The sequence below is a fragment of the Prionailurus viverrinus genome, chromosome A2, assembly GCF_022837055.1.
Source record: "Prionailurus viverrinus isolate Anna chromosome A2, UM_Priviv_1.0, whole genome shotgun sequence".
Taxonomy (NCBI): domain Eukaryota; kingdom Metazoa; phylum Chordata; class Mammalia; order Carnivora; family Felidae; genus Prionailurus; species Prionailurus viverrinus.
This window is the reverse complement of record NC_062562.1, coordinates 115,184,035-115,198,718: the sequence shown is the minus strand read 5'-3', so window position 1 is coordinate 115,198,718 and position 14,684 is coordinate 115,184,035. Positions and strand designations below refer to the sequence as shown.

The following is a 14,684-nucleotide window of genomic DNA, read 5'->3' as shown; positions in this document are numbered from 1 at the left end:
GGCTATCTGGTGCCCAGCCAGTAAAGGAGAGAGCTCTTGGAAGAAACTATTGTAAATGGTGTTAGTATAATCCACTTCCTAGAGTTTGTGTGAGAATCGACTACATGCAGCATTCTTGGAACAGTGTCTGACACACAGTAAATGCACAATAAATGTTGGTTACAATGGTGTGGAGGATGATGGACAGGGCAGGAGAGGATGAAGAGAAGGAACAACAAGAAGAGGAGGGAGGAAGGGAGGGAGGGAGGAGGGATTAAAAGGAGAGAGGTGGAAAAGCTCTTGTCACAATATATCATTCACACTGGCTGTTGACATCAGCAAACTGTTCTCTTTCCTTTTCTCAAGGTTTGGGAGTGATACACTCCTGTCTCAACTGGAACAGTCCGAGAGGTAGCCTCCTGCAACATCTCCAGCTCTGATTCCTGCTCAAGGTTATGCTCCTGATGGTTGCGCTGCTGGAAAGATGAGACAAACCACCTGGGGTTGAAAGTCTGTGCTTCAGAGCCGCCAAGGATGGGGTGGGCTTTCCAAATGGCTTCTTCAGTTGAGCTGAAGGCCCAGAATGTAATGTTTGTTTATGTGCCATGCCAGTTTAGACTCTCCTGAAAGTGTGTGTATGTGTATATGAGGGTGTGAGAGAGAATACACACATGTGTTTAACTTGCAGAGTGTGTATCATTCTAGACATTCTGGAAAATAATTGCTCTCGATAAGGACAAATGCAGTCACCATTTCCTATTTTCACTGAAAGCTGAGAGAGAAAAGCAATGGCTTGAGTCATCGAACGGGGGTTTCAGATTAGATATGAGGGGAAATTTCTTTTTCAGGTGAATTTGATAAACCCTGGAATGGATTATCAGGGGGGAATTTTGAAGCCTCTTTCTCTGGGAGCTTTTGAAAATAGGATAAATGCTCATGTGCCTGAGATAGTGGAAGCCTGATCCTATCTGGAGATGGCATGATGGATTGGCTTCTCCATAGCAGCAGAGGAGAAAGGAGCCTCCTTTCTCCTGAGGTCTACTGACCGAGTTTCACGTTTCAGAGCATTTCAGCATCACTGATTTTCTCTGACTGAAAAGCCACAAGTGTTCATGATTTGAAATTCAGAGATTACATAAAAATACGAAAAACTAAAAATCAAACAAAATTCTGTAATCCAAAAATAACCCAAATTATATATATATGTGTATATATATATGTACGTATATATATGTGTGTATATACATATATATACATATATATGTATATAGTCTCAAAAAATTGTATAGTCTTTTATATAGTCTCAAAAAAATTGTATCACATACTACATGGTTCTGTAATCTAGCTTTTGTACTTAGTATATCGTGGACTCCTTTCCATGTCAGTAAATACCATTTTACATCATGTAGCATGTAGCTGTATCATGGATCATGTACATGTCTCCATGTAGCTTGACTTACATAATCAATTCTCTACTGTGGAGGTTAGGTTGTTTTCCCTAGAAATCCTTGCACATATATCCTTGTGAATTGTCTAGTTATTGCTTCAAAATAGATACCTGGGTGTAAAATAGCTGAGTTAAGGGTCTGCCTGTTTAAAATTGTCCTACCTATTGCTAGGTTTACCTCTAGAGAGATCATACCACTTTAAATTTCCATCAGTGATGCTTGAGAGAGTCTATTTCCCCCTTTTCTAAATAACACGGGCTACTCTCAATATTTTAATATACATTTCTTTGAGTCTTAGAGAGGCTGAGGTTTTCATTGTTTTCAAGCATTTATATTTTTGTTACTTGCCTTTTGTGTCCTTTATCCATTTTTTTTAATTAAAGAGGGCATTTGGTAAGTGGATAGATACATACATACATATATGCATACACATACACATATGTAGGTACAGATTCTATCTGTATCTTTGTGTATCATTTTCCAAGTCGCCTTTTAACTGCGCTGATTATGGATATGCTGTACAGAGTATGCTACATAGATAATTCTTTGGGATATGTTAGTTATAACTAGAATAACAATGGATTTCTGGAATCCTGGCTATACCTGTGTCACCTGTTTCTGGACCAGTTGAGGTCTCAAGTCACCAAGGAGTGTGGGGCCGAGAGTGTGAGTAGCTAGGTAAGGGTGTATATACGTGGCCAGTGCATATTTTATGGAGTCAGGCCAAGGGTTCCCTGTCACTGAATGAAGTCAGAGCCACAGGGCTTGATGGCAGAACATGAACCAAGCCTTCAGCACGTGGAGTACATGATGGTGGGCAGAGCGGGAGATGAGGGGCCGAGGGAAGGAAGGGAAGATGGTCCCTCAGAGCCAGTCTGTCTGCTCCCCTCCATCTAAAAGCAGCAGCATCTCCCCCTTCTCCGTACCCCACCTCCTCTCCCCATCCCTACAAAATACACACACTAAGAGGCTACACTAACCAGGCCTGTTGTTGATTCTCTCCTTTCTCTTGCTCTGGGCCAAGCAGAGGAGGGACATGAACACTTTTCATGCTTAGTGATGTAGGGCAAGGATGGCCTAACTGCACACAGGCAAGGTAGACAGAGGGGGGAAGGAACAGGGCAGTCCCCCTGGGGTGGAGCTGCTTCTGGGGTGAAGGACCCAGCGGCTGGTGTAGTGGAAATAGAACTTGCCGTCAGGTTTTATCACAGAGATGGAGCTAGAAAGAGGACCACATCCTAATTCTTCTGACTTGTCTCTGCTCATCCCTTGTTATTTTAGTTGTTTTGGGCTGCAAGTTTTGTGAGTTGACAACAGTATCTTGTTCATTTCACTCAGAGTAAAATCCATATTCCTAACCTGGCCTGTAAGTCCCTTTACATCTTACCTCCGCCACCTCTCCTACCCCGTTTCTTATCCCATTCCTCAGATCATTTTAGTCCACTTGCTCCTTGAACGACTCAAGTGCACCTGTGCCCCAGGGCTATTGCACTTGTGTTCGCTTTGCTTATAACGCCCTTTCCCCACACATTCACATAGCTTACCCCCTCCTTCCTTCAGGTCTCTGCTCCAGTGTCACCTTATCTTAGTGGCATGTGGATGTCTTTGGCAGCACTGCATCCGGGAAGTCTATCTCAGAGAGCAGGTTCCTGACATGGACCCCAGGCTGGGGCAGGGCTGACTGCCAGGACGTGAAGCCAATTTTGGCAGAGTCCAGGTCCAAGCCGCTTACCAGGGCAGGGAGTTGACACAAGGGACCCAGGTGAGGATTCAGTAACTGGGACTGGATTCCTTCTAGGCCTACCTGTCCAGTGCTGAGCCAGTCCCACCCACAAGCAGCATCTGTCTGCCTCCAGCCTCTTTCTGGGCTCATGCCCAGAGCCCCACCACCCTATCATCCCAACCTGCTCCCATGCCCCTCATTCCTTATGCCTTCCTACCCTGTCCCCTTCCTTCCTGAGACCCATATCCCTCCTCATCCCATTCTGGAGAAATCTCCTTTCCCCTCCAGGTGTATTATGGGTCCAGAACCCACATTAAGGGGTGGGCATTGTCAGCTGCTGCTGTTTTAGGAAGTCCACCAGTTCAATATTTCCAGAACATTATTCAGTCAAGCCTTGGATATGCTAATGTGAGCCTGTGTCTTCCGCTTGGGAGCTCACTAGTCAACCAAGGAAGGATTTTACGGAGAGCTGCAAATCTCTAAGTACTAAAGCTCACTGGATGTGACAAGTCCATTTGGGAGATTAGGAAGGGAAGCTAGGGAGAGAGAAGCTTAGGCATTATCCATCTGCCAGGCTGACAGAGGCATCTCCTCCCAACCAAGAGAGGAAGAGAGTGGTATCCAAGAAAGATGGAGACAAGGCTTTTATACACACACGGTTTGGATGTCTTGGCTAAAAAACTCATCCATTATCTAAACAGCTGATAGAACTAATGCTAGGCCCCACACCAAACGTTTCTATTCATTTAGTCTAAGGGTGGGCCTGGTAAGTTTTGTTTGTTTGTTTTTTATAAGATTCCCAGGTAACTACTGGTTTCACTTTGCTACTTGATTGTCCTCTGTGTCCCAGACATGTGTGGCGTGGGGGGTACAAGATGAGGTGTTTACAGGCCCTGATGGAATGGATCAATCAATACAATCAAAATGCTTAGGCTAATAGTGTGTGACAGCCTTTTCAATAGGAGATCAAGATAATTGCTTTAAAGGGGGACAATTTAACCCATCAACAGGATGTTATGTCTACCCAATGTGAGATAATCAGATTGATTTTCCTGAATTGATGCAATTAAATTCATATTGTTGTTTTTGTACCATATAGAGACAGCCAAGCACATCATCTCTTCAAGTGGAATCCAGGTACCACCTGTTTTGGGAAGGTTGTCTAAATAGAAATTCCTGAACCCCCACCCAGAGCTCCCTGATCAGAATCTCTGGTTCCCAGGTTTTTCTTAGGCAGTGGTTCCCAACCTTGTCTGCACATTCGAATTAAAATTTTTTTTCATGTTTATTTATTTTTGAGAGAAAAAGAGCATGAATAAGGGAGGGGGAGGGGCAGAGAGAGAGAGAGAGGGAGACCCAGAATCCAAGGCAGGCTCCAGGCTCTGAGCTGTCAGCACAGAGCCCAACATGGGGCTCAAACTCACAAACTGTGAGATCATGACCTGAGCCGAAGTCGGAGGCTTAACCAACTGAGCCACCCTGGTGCCCCTACCTGGGGAACTTTTAAACAGTCCCGGCTGCACACCCCCCCCCCCCAGACTAATTAAATTAGAAGCTCCAGGTGGAAGAGTCAGGGAGAGAATGCAGGCATCCATGTTTTAAAATTTTCCAGGTGGTTCCAATGTGCAGCCAAGATTAAGAAGTGGAGTTAAGTGGCGTGGGAGGAGGCAGGCATCAGGATCTTTCAGAAGCTCCCATGGGATTGCTAATAGAAACTACAGAGCATGCCCTCGGAGCAGATGTCTTCCACACAAAGAGCACCTGAGCCTCCTTCCTGAGATCCTGGATTTGTTTGTGGTCGTGTGGTTCACGGTGAGCTCTGGTCCAGGGAAGAACTACTGTGGAGAGGTTACCAGAACTGTGTCTGTGTCTAACACAACAGTCAGAAAGTCTGCACTGCCCAACTCCTCAGGCCCTAACATTTTTCTTGGTTGTTCTCTTGGTCTTCTTGTGGCCGCACTGAGCTTGGCTGCCGGGCCCTCCGACACCCCTGAGTTTGCCTCTTGGGTCTTCCCGTCTTATCTTCTTCTCTTGGGCTGGCACGCAGGGGCGTCTGTTTCATGCATCCAAACTGGCCAATTAGAACGGGAGGCAACCGCAGTTCTAGGTGTCCCACCCCTCCCTTCTAGATGTATTAAACGCTGCAGATGAGCTGCTTTGTGCCATGGCTGAAGTGAAATATACACGCCTGCAGCCAGGCAGTCAAGTTGGCATAAACCAGGCTTGTTTATTTTTTGTCGTTTTTTTTTTTTTTTCCTTTATGGTTTGAATGCCACCCTCCTGGAGCTGGGAAAGGATATTGGCTCACAGGAAATCCCACATATTGTTACTCACCAAGTTTGAGAAAACTTTTAGTTTTTACTATTTGCTGCCAAGTGCGGGAGGGTTATTCTAAACCCTGGCTGCACACATTAGATGCACCTGAGGACTTATGAAAACAGTGCTGGGTCCCACTCAGGCCGATTAAACGGGGAGGTCTGGGAGTGCAGACCAGGCCTGGGACTTGTTCAAATGTTTGTAAATTAGTGTGCAGCCCACGTTGAAGATGACTGATCCAGGAGAGGGAGAAGATTGTGGATCCAGAAAACTAGTATTTTCTAGGTGCTAGGCAACTTCTCTAGTTGTAGCTGATATTGAGCACTTACTATGTGTAAGGTGCTGTTTTAAGAGTTTTATATCTATTGACTGGTATTTCTAACAGTCTTCTGAGGAATTACTTCCATGTTTCAGTGCAGAAACTGAGGCTCAGAGCACTCACAGAGCTCGCAAGTGATACCGCTCAGCTTCAAATCAAGGCAGTGTGGTTTCATAACTCAGGCTCTTTACTGCTACATTTGACTACCTCCCAATAACCCTGGCCATTAGGAATGGAGGAAGTAACTCAGAAACCCCTTAACACAACAAAAGATGATTTCTTATTCCTGCTATCCATTCTGGGAGGGGGCATGAGGAGATGGGAGTAGGGGGAACGGGAGGTGAGTGTTCCGCTCCACAAAGTCACTCAGGGACTCAGCTGAAAGAGGTTTCACCATCTTGTAACCTGTACCGTCTGAAAAGCGGCCCTCTCAAACCCTTAAGCCAGGGAAGAGAGAGATGCGATGATCACACATGAGTTTTCACTTCAGCCAGAAGTAGCACATGCATTTCCACTCACACTTCATGGTCCTATGACCTGCCCAGCTGCAAAGCCGGTGGGCAATGTAGGGGAGCAAATGGAATGCTTGGTAGCATTAATTTCTGTGCCACATTCTGGGAGATGGCTCTTGTGCCTGGTTCAAGATGCAAATGCGGAGAGATTAAGAAACGTGCCTAAAGAGACACAAAATTTAGAGCTGGGCCTCACATCCAGGTGGTCTCACTTGAATTCTTGTGCTTGTTTTCTACCCCATCAGTGACTAACCGTGTGCGTCTGGAGGAATATCTCTATATCACTTAGCATTTATCCTTGAGGCCATCTAGCAGATGCTAAACACCGTCACCGAACCGTAAGGTAACACTATAAATTTCTTGGTTGTAAATATAGGTAATTGTGCTATTTTTTTGAGGTATGCTCATTAAATCACCAGGTGAAGTGCCTAATGCCATCCTGGGAATAGAAAGGATCGTGTTTGGTGCCTAAAAATAAGACGGATTCACTGTGGGGTGCTAATGTATGTAGCTACAAGAAAAGCAGCCACCGGGAGGCACAGCTCCTATATATGCAAGAGAAGAGACCGCATTCACACTGTTAATGGCAGCTTTTCACGGCCTCTGGAGCGCTGCCATCCCAAACTGCTCCAGGTATAGAGGTGACGGGTTAGAGGAAAGTGTTCTTTTCTCCCTCTCTCTGTGATCCTCCCGCCGTGCTCACTAACCCACAGCACCAACAGGAGCATGGAATCCACTAAACTGAAGACTCCACAACTGTAACCTGAAACTTGGTCAGTGATGGAATCTCTCACCTCATCCAATTGCTTGGGGTCTATTGTTCTGGTAATTATATCTTAAAATGTTGGACATTTTCCAAAAGGCCAGCCAGCACTGTGAGAAAGAAGAGTATGTCCTGGGGTGGGTAGCACTGGTTATATTTGACTTGACACGAGCTGCTTTGTCCCTGGCTGCCAGCAGTAACCCCCACCCCTAGGACCCAGAGGCCCCAGTCATCCTGCGCCTCTGGGAAGGAGACAAAGGCAGGAATGTCTGTGGCAGCTGGCTGAACCCAAGTGTGTGTATGTATGTGGAGGCAGGCAGGATGGTCTCAGAGTTCGGGTTCTTAGACAATCAAGAGAAAGGAAAAAGAAGGCTTTGAAGGGAAAAAGCGTTATTGACAAGAGGTAACCAATTGATCCTTTCAGCATGTTTTTCTTCTTGACTCTAGAAGTCCCAGTGCGAGTCAGACTGGGGTTACCTTCCCAGCAAGATCGGCCCCACACTCTGGCTATGGTTTTACAGGGTTCTGGGCCCCAAACTGAGCTGGCCACTGAAAACACCTAGGGAACCTAAAAGGCATTATTCAAGCCCCTGCTCCTAAGCTACTGAAACAGTCTGGGCCCCCGGAAATAATATTTTACACTAAACATCCTTGGGTGTTTCTAATAGCCAGGCAGGTTCTGGAGTTCATGCCATCCCCCATTTAGGAACATGTTGAACAGAAGCCTTAGTAAATTAGTAAAAATTAAAAAAATATATATGTTACTAAAAACAGGAAAACAAAACGCACCAGCACCCCTACCACCCAGAGTTATACTGCCAACACTTGGTGTACAGAACCACTTCCTGCCAGATAGATAGATTCCCTGTCTCTGTTTTGGACAGGCTGGTGGCACCACCATTTTGCCATCTGCCCACCTGTGGCCTCACAGAGTGATGCACCAGCAGAGCAGGTACCTTGTCCCTTCTGCAATGTTGGTTTGAGGCTCAGGGCCCCTCTGAAAAGCTGAGTTGGGGTCAGCAGGTTGACGGGGTTAAAGAAAGCCTGTGCATCATGGATTTGCTTTGGTGGCACTGTGCCACCAGCTGCCAGAACCCCTGCCACATTAGCAACACCACAGCCACTGGCACCAGCTTAGAATCACCGTGTCCAACCTGCCAGAGACCGCCTGGTGGCCATCTTATAAACCAGAAAACCAAAGTTCAGGAAAGTTCTGTGAAGCCCAGCTAGCTACCTTCCTGGCTATGAGTTCTAATATCCCTGGAATGTAACTATGGTTCTGGCAAAGGAATCAGGTGACTCCTAAGGGACGTGATTAATGAATGGGCTACCAAAACTGGTTGGGCAAAGCTCAGCTTAAGTTTGTGTTAAATCCTTTATGACTCTGGCTCACCTATTTGTAGAACTTAACTGTGGCTTAGTGGGGAGAAATCCATCCAATGGACCCAACAAGGGTTGTATTCCTACATTTGTGTGTGTGTGAAAATACTCCCACATATCCCTTCCTCCCTTTTTTTTTAACGTTTATTTATCTTGAGAGAGAGAGAGAGAGAGCACATGCGCAAGTGAGAGAGCTCATGGGGGAGGGGCAGAGAGAAAGGGAGAGAGAGAATCCCAAGCAGGCTTCACGCTTTCAGCCCAGAGCCTGATGTGGGGCTTGAACCCACAAACCATGAGATCATGACCTGAGCAGAATCCAGAGTGAGGTACTTAACCAACTGAGCCACCCAGGTGCCCCTCTTCCTCCTTTTCTTACTATCTTCCTGTGCAATGTGATTGGTTAGGTTTGACTGAGCCAGCATTTGTGATTCTAGAGTATCTTAATAATAGCCATTTAAGTAGATTTACTTGTAAAAAAAATTTATGGGGCACTGTAGAGGTTGGAAAACTTTTTCTTAAAGTCATACACTAAAGATTTTAGGTTTTATGAGCTGTGGGGTCTCTGTTGCAACTTCTCAACTTAGTAGTTGTCGCACAAAAGCAGCCACAGGCAATATGCTAATGACTGCACATGACTGTGTTCCAATAAAACTTTATTTACAAAAATAGGGGTCCAGCCTGCCAAAGTTCTATTCTCTTGAATAATTACAGCCTATCTAAAAAGTCTTAATTATTTGATGACATGCCAGAAGAGAAATCACTGAATCTTTAGACTGTGTGGCCAGATCTATTCATCAAAAAAAGTTCGCTTTGTTCTGAAAACTCTGCTTTTTCTGCTTTCTGCCAGAGCAATGTTCTTGCCAAACATATGTGTCAGTGACTCCATGTGAATATATTCATAGTGGAGAACTTTTTAAGCTCAGGCTCCACAGAGTTCAGGGGTCTCTCCATGACATTAAAGCAGAGGAAGGATGTGATATCAACCACCAGCGCTAAAATTTCAGTTGTTATTTAAGCAGAAAATGCTGTCAAAGTAGCTAATTTTTTGATATGGTTGTCTTCTGTGTCAGTTAGTTGTAAAAACAAATCACCCTAAAGCTTAATGCCTTAAAACAATTATTGATTTAGCTCACCCAGGTGGTTCTTGTGGTCAAGGCCAGGTTCAAATGATATAGACTGAGCTTGCTCATGGCCCTGATAGGTCGATTTGGAGCTGGCTGGTATAGTATATATATATATACACACACATATATACACACATATATATGTGTGTATATATGTATATGTGTGTGTGTGTGTGTATATATATATATATATATATATATACCACATCTACTTTATCCATTCATCCATCAATGGACATTTGGGCTCTTTTCCATACTTTGGCTCTTGTTCATAGCACTGCTATAAACATTGGGGTGCACGTGTCCCTTCAAAACAGCACACCTGTATCCCTTGGATAAATAAATACCTAGTGGGCAATTGCTGGGTCGTAAGGTAGTTCTATTTTTAATTTTTTGAGAAACCTCCATACTGTTTTCCAGAGTGGCTGCACAAATTTGCATTCTGGCTAGCAATGCAAAAGAGGTCCTCTTTCTCCGCATCCTTGCCAACATCTGTTGTTGCCTGAGTTGTTAATGTTAGCCATTCTGACTGGTGTGAGGTGATATCTCGTTGTGGTTTTGATTTGTATTTCCCAGATGATGAGTGATGTTGAGCATTTTTTCATGTGTCAGGTGGCCATCTGGATGTCTTCTTTGGAGAAGTGTCTATTCATGTCTTTTGCCCATTTCTTCACTGGATTATTTACTTTTTAGGTATTGAGTTTGATAAGTTCCTTGTAGATTCTGGATACTAACCCTTTATATGGTATGTCATTTGCAAATATCTTCTCCCATTCTGTCAGTTGCCTTTTAGTTTTCATGTTTATTTATTTTTGAGAGAGACAGAGAGAGAGAGTGTGTGTGTGTGTGTGTGTGTGTGTGTGTGTGTGTGTGTGAAAGGGGGAGGGGCAGAGAGAGAAGGAGACACAGAATCCAAAGCAGGCTCCAGGCTCTGAGCTGTCAACACAGAGCCTGATGTCGAGCTTGAACTCACGAACCATGAGATGATGACCTGAGCCGAAGTTGGATGCTTAAGCGACTGAGCCACCCAGGCGCCCCAGATGCCTTTTGGTTTTGCTGATTATTGCCTTCACTGTGCAGAAGTTTTTTATTTTAATGAGGTCCCAATAGTTCATTTTTGCTATTGTTTCCCTTGCCTCCGGAGACGTGTTGAATAAGAAATTGCTGCGGCCGAGGTCAAAAAGCCTGCTTTCTCCTCGAGGATTTTGATGGATGGCTTCCTGCCTTACATTTAGGTCTTTCATCCATTTTGAGTTTATTTTTGTGTATGGTGTAAGAAAGTGGTCCAGGTTCGTTTTTCTGCATATCGCTGTCCAGTTTTCCCAGCACCACTTGTTGAAGACACTGTCTCTATTCCATTGGATATTCTTTCCTGCTTTGTCAAAGATGAGTTGGCCATATGTTTGTGGGTCCATTTCTGGGTTCTCTGTTCTGTTCCATTGATCTGAGTGTCTGTTTTTGTGCCAGTACCATACTGTCTTGATGATTACAGCTTTGTAATATAACTTGAAGTCTGGGATTGTGATGCCTCCTGCTTTGGTTTTCTTTTTCAAGATAACCTAGCAGAGTTTCCAAGAGAATAGGTGGAATAATTGTCTTTTAAAGATAGGTCAGGAAACCCTATTGACAATATCATTCACATGGTTGAGATGGAAACAAAACCTACAGGACTGATAGGTATTTTCACTGTGTTGAAGCTTGTTCTTATTATTGAATAAATCCAAACATGTCTCAGGTTTGATTTCTGTCCACCTCACAAGCCTATCCAAATTCCCGAATTTTCCCTAGTGTGCATCATTGTGCTCTACCTTAAGAAAGCCCTGGGTATGAACATTCAAGCTGTTAAAAGAGAAATTAGAATGTTATTCTTTGATTGACAAGAATTCTTTTAATTTTTAACCAAAGGTTTTATTATAGATTTCCTTGAAATAGTGAGTTCTCTATTTACCATATAATTTACTTCCCACAAATTTGGCATGAAAATTTTCTGGGCATGCTTATCATATGAAATGTGACATATCCATATTTCTCTCTGGACTCCTTAAGTATTAAGATGATTCTCTTAGTTTTGCTTTTCAACCATGTTGACTATATGAAAAGACCAAATCTGCAACAATAACACTGTTACTATTTTTTTGTTCTCTTTAGGGGTCATTCCACACAGGCTGAGGAAAAAAGCACTGGACAAAGTTTTAGCAGATGTGAGGTATAGGCTCAGTTCAGTGAGATAACACACGTACTATAATAAAGAACAGCAGGCTTGGAGCCAGGAGATCTGGGTTTGGATCTCATATACAAATGTTTTCTTTTCTACAACACATCATCTAAGGCATCTTGCCTTCATTTCATTAGGGTGGGGACCTCCGGTATCTATCACTGTGTGATTCTGTTAACTGTGTGACTCCTCCGGGCCTCAGCTTCCTTATCTGTAACATGGGGCTAATGGTACTTATCTTGGCAGTTTCACTGGATGGTAAGGATCAATGAAGAAATGAGAAATGAGTTTACCATCAAGCTCCTGAGGACTGAACTTTAGACACCTCACTTGCTTGGCTTTCTTGTAGATAAATAGGTTTTTATGCCTAATTTTGTATTTATACTTCTGACTCTATCAGTTTCTTAAGAAAAGAAAAGGAATGTCCTAAATGTTAAAGAAAACAATCAATATATAATAAATGGAAACTGATGTTTATATTTTTAATTTATAAATAAATATAAATAATAAAGAAAAGAAGGCAGGTTTTTCAGGATATAAAAACCTGAATATGCCCCTGGAGATAACATTACAGTGTTTTCTCAGGCCTCCATAGCTCAGAATTGGGGACATAGTTCTTTCATTTAAGGTTTGCACCTCTAATTAAATGCAAATATTTCTGCAATGGTTTGCACACAGAGTCTCATCTGCCATTTATACTTGGGAATGTGTGAGTTATAATTTTCCTGAGAGCAGATTTAACAGGGAAAGAAAAGAAGGCAGATAGCATGTGAATCTAAAATGAGTGGGGGAGACCCAGAAGGAGAAAGTAGAGTGATCTCCAAGGTAAGGTACAGGCGATGACCATACAGAAGTTCTGTCAGCCACAGTCCTGGAGTAGGGGCTCTGCACATCTTCGTTACTGGATCCCAAGTGTGGTCCAGAGATACTGGGGGAAAGGTTGAAAATCATACACCAAAATGTTGACAAAGCATTTATCTGTAGGTGGCATGAATATTTTTCTTTTCTGTCTTTTTTTGTGTGCATCCTTTTACTTTCCCTCAAGTATAAAATTGATATGAATTTAATGTATCAGATTTTTCTTAACATTTGAGGAAGATTCTACATTTCAAAGCAAAGAGTACAGAAAAGATACCTGATGTGATTGGCACAAAAATAGACTGAATTGCTTAGGGCTTGCTTAGACAGTGTTTCAGATGAAGGCTCTTCCTACTGGGTGGTTTTATATTTCCAGACAAATATACCTATTTGGAAGAAGCATTTTCCTACTTGAAGCTTATTCAGGCTAAATAAGATTTTTTATTTTATTTTTTATTTTAATTAAAAAATTTTTAATGTTTATTTTTGAGAGACAGAGAGAGCAAGCACGGGGGAGGGGCAGAGAGAGAGAGAGAGAGAGGGAGACAGAAGATCCAAAACACTCTCTGTGCTGACAGCAGAAAGCCTGATGCACCCGATGTAGGACTTGAACTCACGAGCTGTGAGATCATGACCTGGGCTGAAGTCAGACACTTAACTAGCTAAGCCACCCAGGAGCCCCAGGATTTTTTAAAGCTATGTAAAACTGAGTCTGGTTTTCTGATGGATGCTATTCAAACAACATTTGGATAGAAACCTTTACCAGGGCTCATGTAATTTAATTCATTTCTATTTTATGACCATTACTTACTTAGTGCCAGTGTGTGGAGGGTTCAAGATGAGTAGGGCTTGATCCCTGTTCTCAAGATGCTCAGAGCCAAGTGAAGGAGACAGGCACAAAGGCCAGACCCATCATGCTGTCTATGATAAGTACAGTAATGCTCTTAACTCTGGCCACCTTAATCTCTGGTCTTGACTGCAGAGACACAGAGGTCTTCGGACAGCACTTTCTATGTAAAGCAGCTTCTCTGTACAGCTGTTCAGTAAGCATCACGACCCACACAGGTGCGGATTTCAGTTCTTGTTCTGTACGTTAGATTTTAAAACCTTGGCCCCATTCTCTGGTTCTCCCATGGAGAATTCATCCATGGAATATTCTAAAATATTCCAGAATACTTCATCCCCTTTGTTCCCTTCAAGCCCACCAGCCTTGCCTACTTTACTTCCATTAGGTTTCATTTACACAAGCATGCCCCCCCCAACAAAAAGGGAAGTGAAACTCAAAATGCCTGTATGTGATTTGCCCCAGTTTCTCCTAATTGCCCCCAACATCTGCTGCACTACCCTCCTTTACCCATACTCCTAGTAAGGTCCATGAAATAGAGGCACAGAATATTGGAGGGAACGAAGGAGAAAATGAATTCCAATTGGGAAGGGCTATCTGAGAAGGCTTCTTGGAGGAAATGCCACTTAATTTAAGCCTGGGAAGGTGGGTGGCATAAAAAAAAGGGGGCCAGATTTGGGCAAATGGAAGGTGGGTGGCAGATTTGGAATTTGCTCTGGGATAGCTTCACTGCTTATGGACAAGTGTGGCTCAGGGAAGGGAATTAAAGGTGGAGAAATGATCTTCAGGGATTCTGCCAAGGGTCTTGGATACCAGTCTGAAGAGTTTTACATTGATTCATCGTGCAAAGGAGATAACCCAAAAATATGGTGGGAGGGTAGCATCCATGGAGTTGTGTGTGCTGAAAGTGAGCACGGAGGCCCCCTCTGAAAACCTCCACACAGCCTTTATCCTTAGTTTCTCTCCATGAACAAGCTTGCCTAGAATGAGGCCTAGGAAGTGACACTCCTAGAACAGAACTTGACAATCAGCCCCCAGAGGCCTGCAAAAGTATGCTTTCCGAGCAAAGAGTTGTTTCCTTCTCTTCTGCTCTCCAAAGAAATATTTATCGAGTCTAGGCCAGAACCACAGGAGTTCACGGTAAGCCTTAAGGCATCGAAACTTCACGAATACTCATTCCTGGTCCGATTTAAACACATGAAT

The 14,684-nt window shown here is 43.6% G+C and overlaps 1 protein-coding gene across 3 annotated transcripts in view; it reads left to right on the top strand.

Moving 5' to 3' along the window:
- The window catches only part of RAPGEF5 (Rap guanine nucleotide exchange factor 5), a 309,698-nt gene that overhangs the window by 32,314 nt on the left and 262,700 nt on the right, over positions 1 to 14,684 (top strand). For 2 of the 3 annotated variants that reach the window (XM_047833993.1, XM_047833985.1), the window contains exons 3-5: positions 346 to 518; positions 4,250 to 4,287; positions 6,543 to 6,640. The gene's annotated coding sequence lies outside the window, so the exon portion shown is untranslated. Of the gene's footprint in view, positions 1 to 345; positions 519 to 4,249; positions 4,288 to 4,793; positions 4,963 to 6,542; positions 6,641 to 14,684 lie in introns of those variants that run through there. The other variant, XM_047834003.1, reaches the window with a different exon arrangement.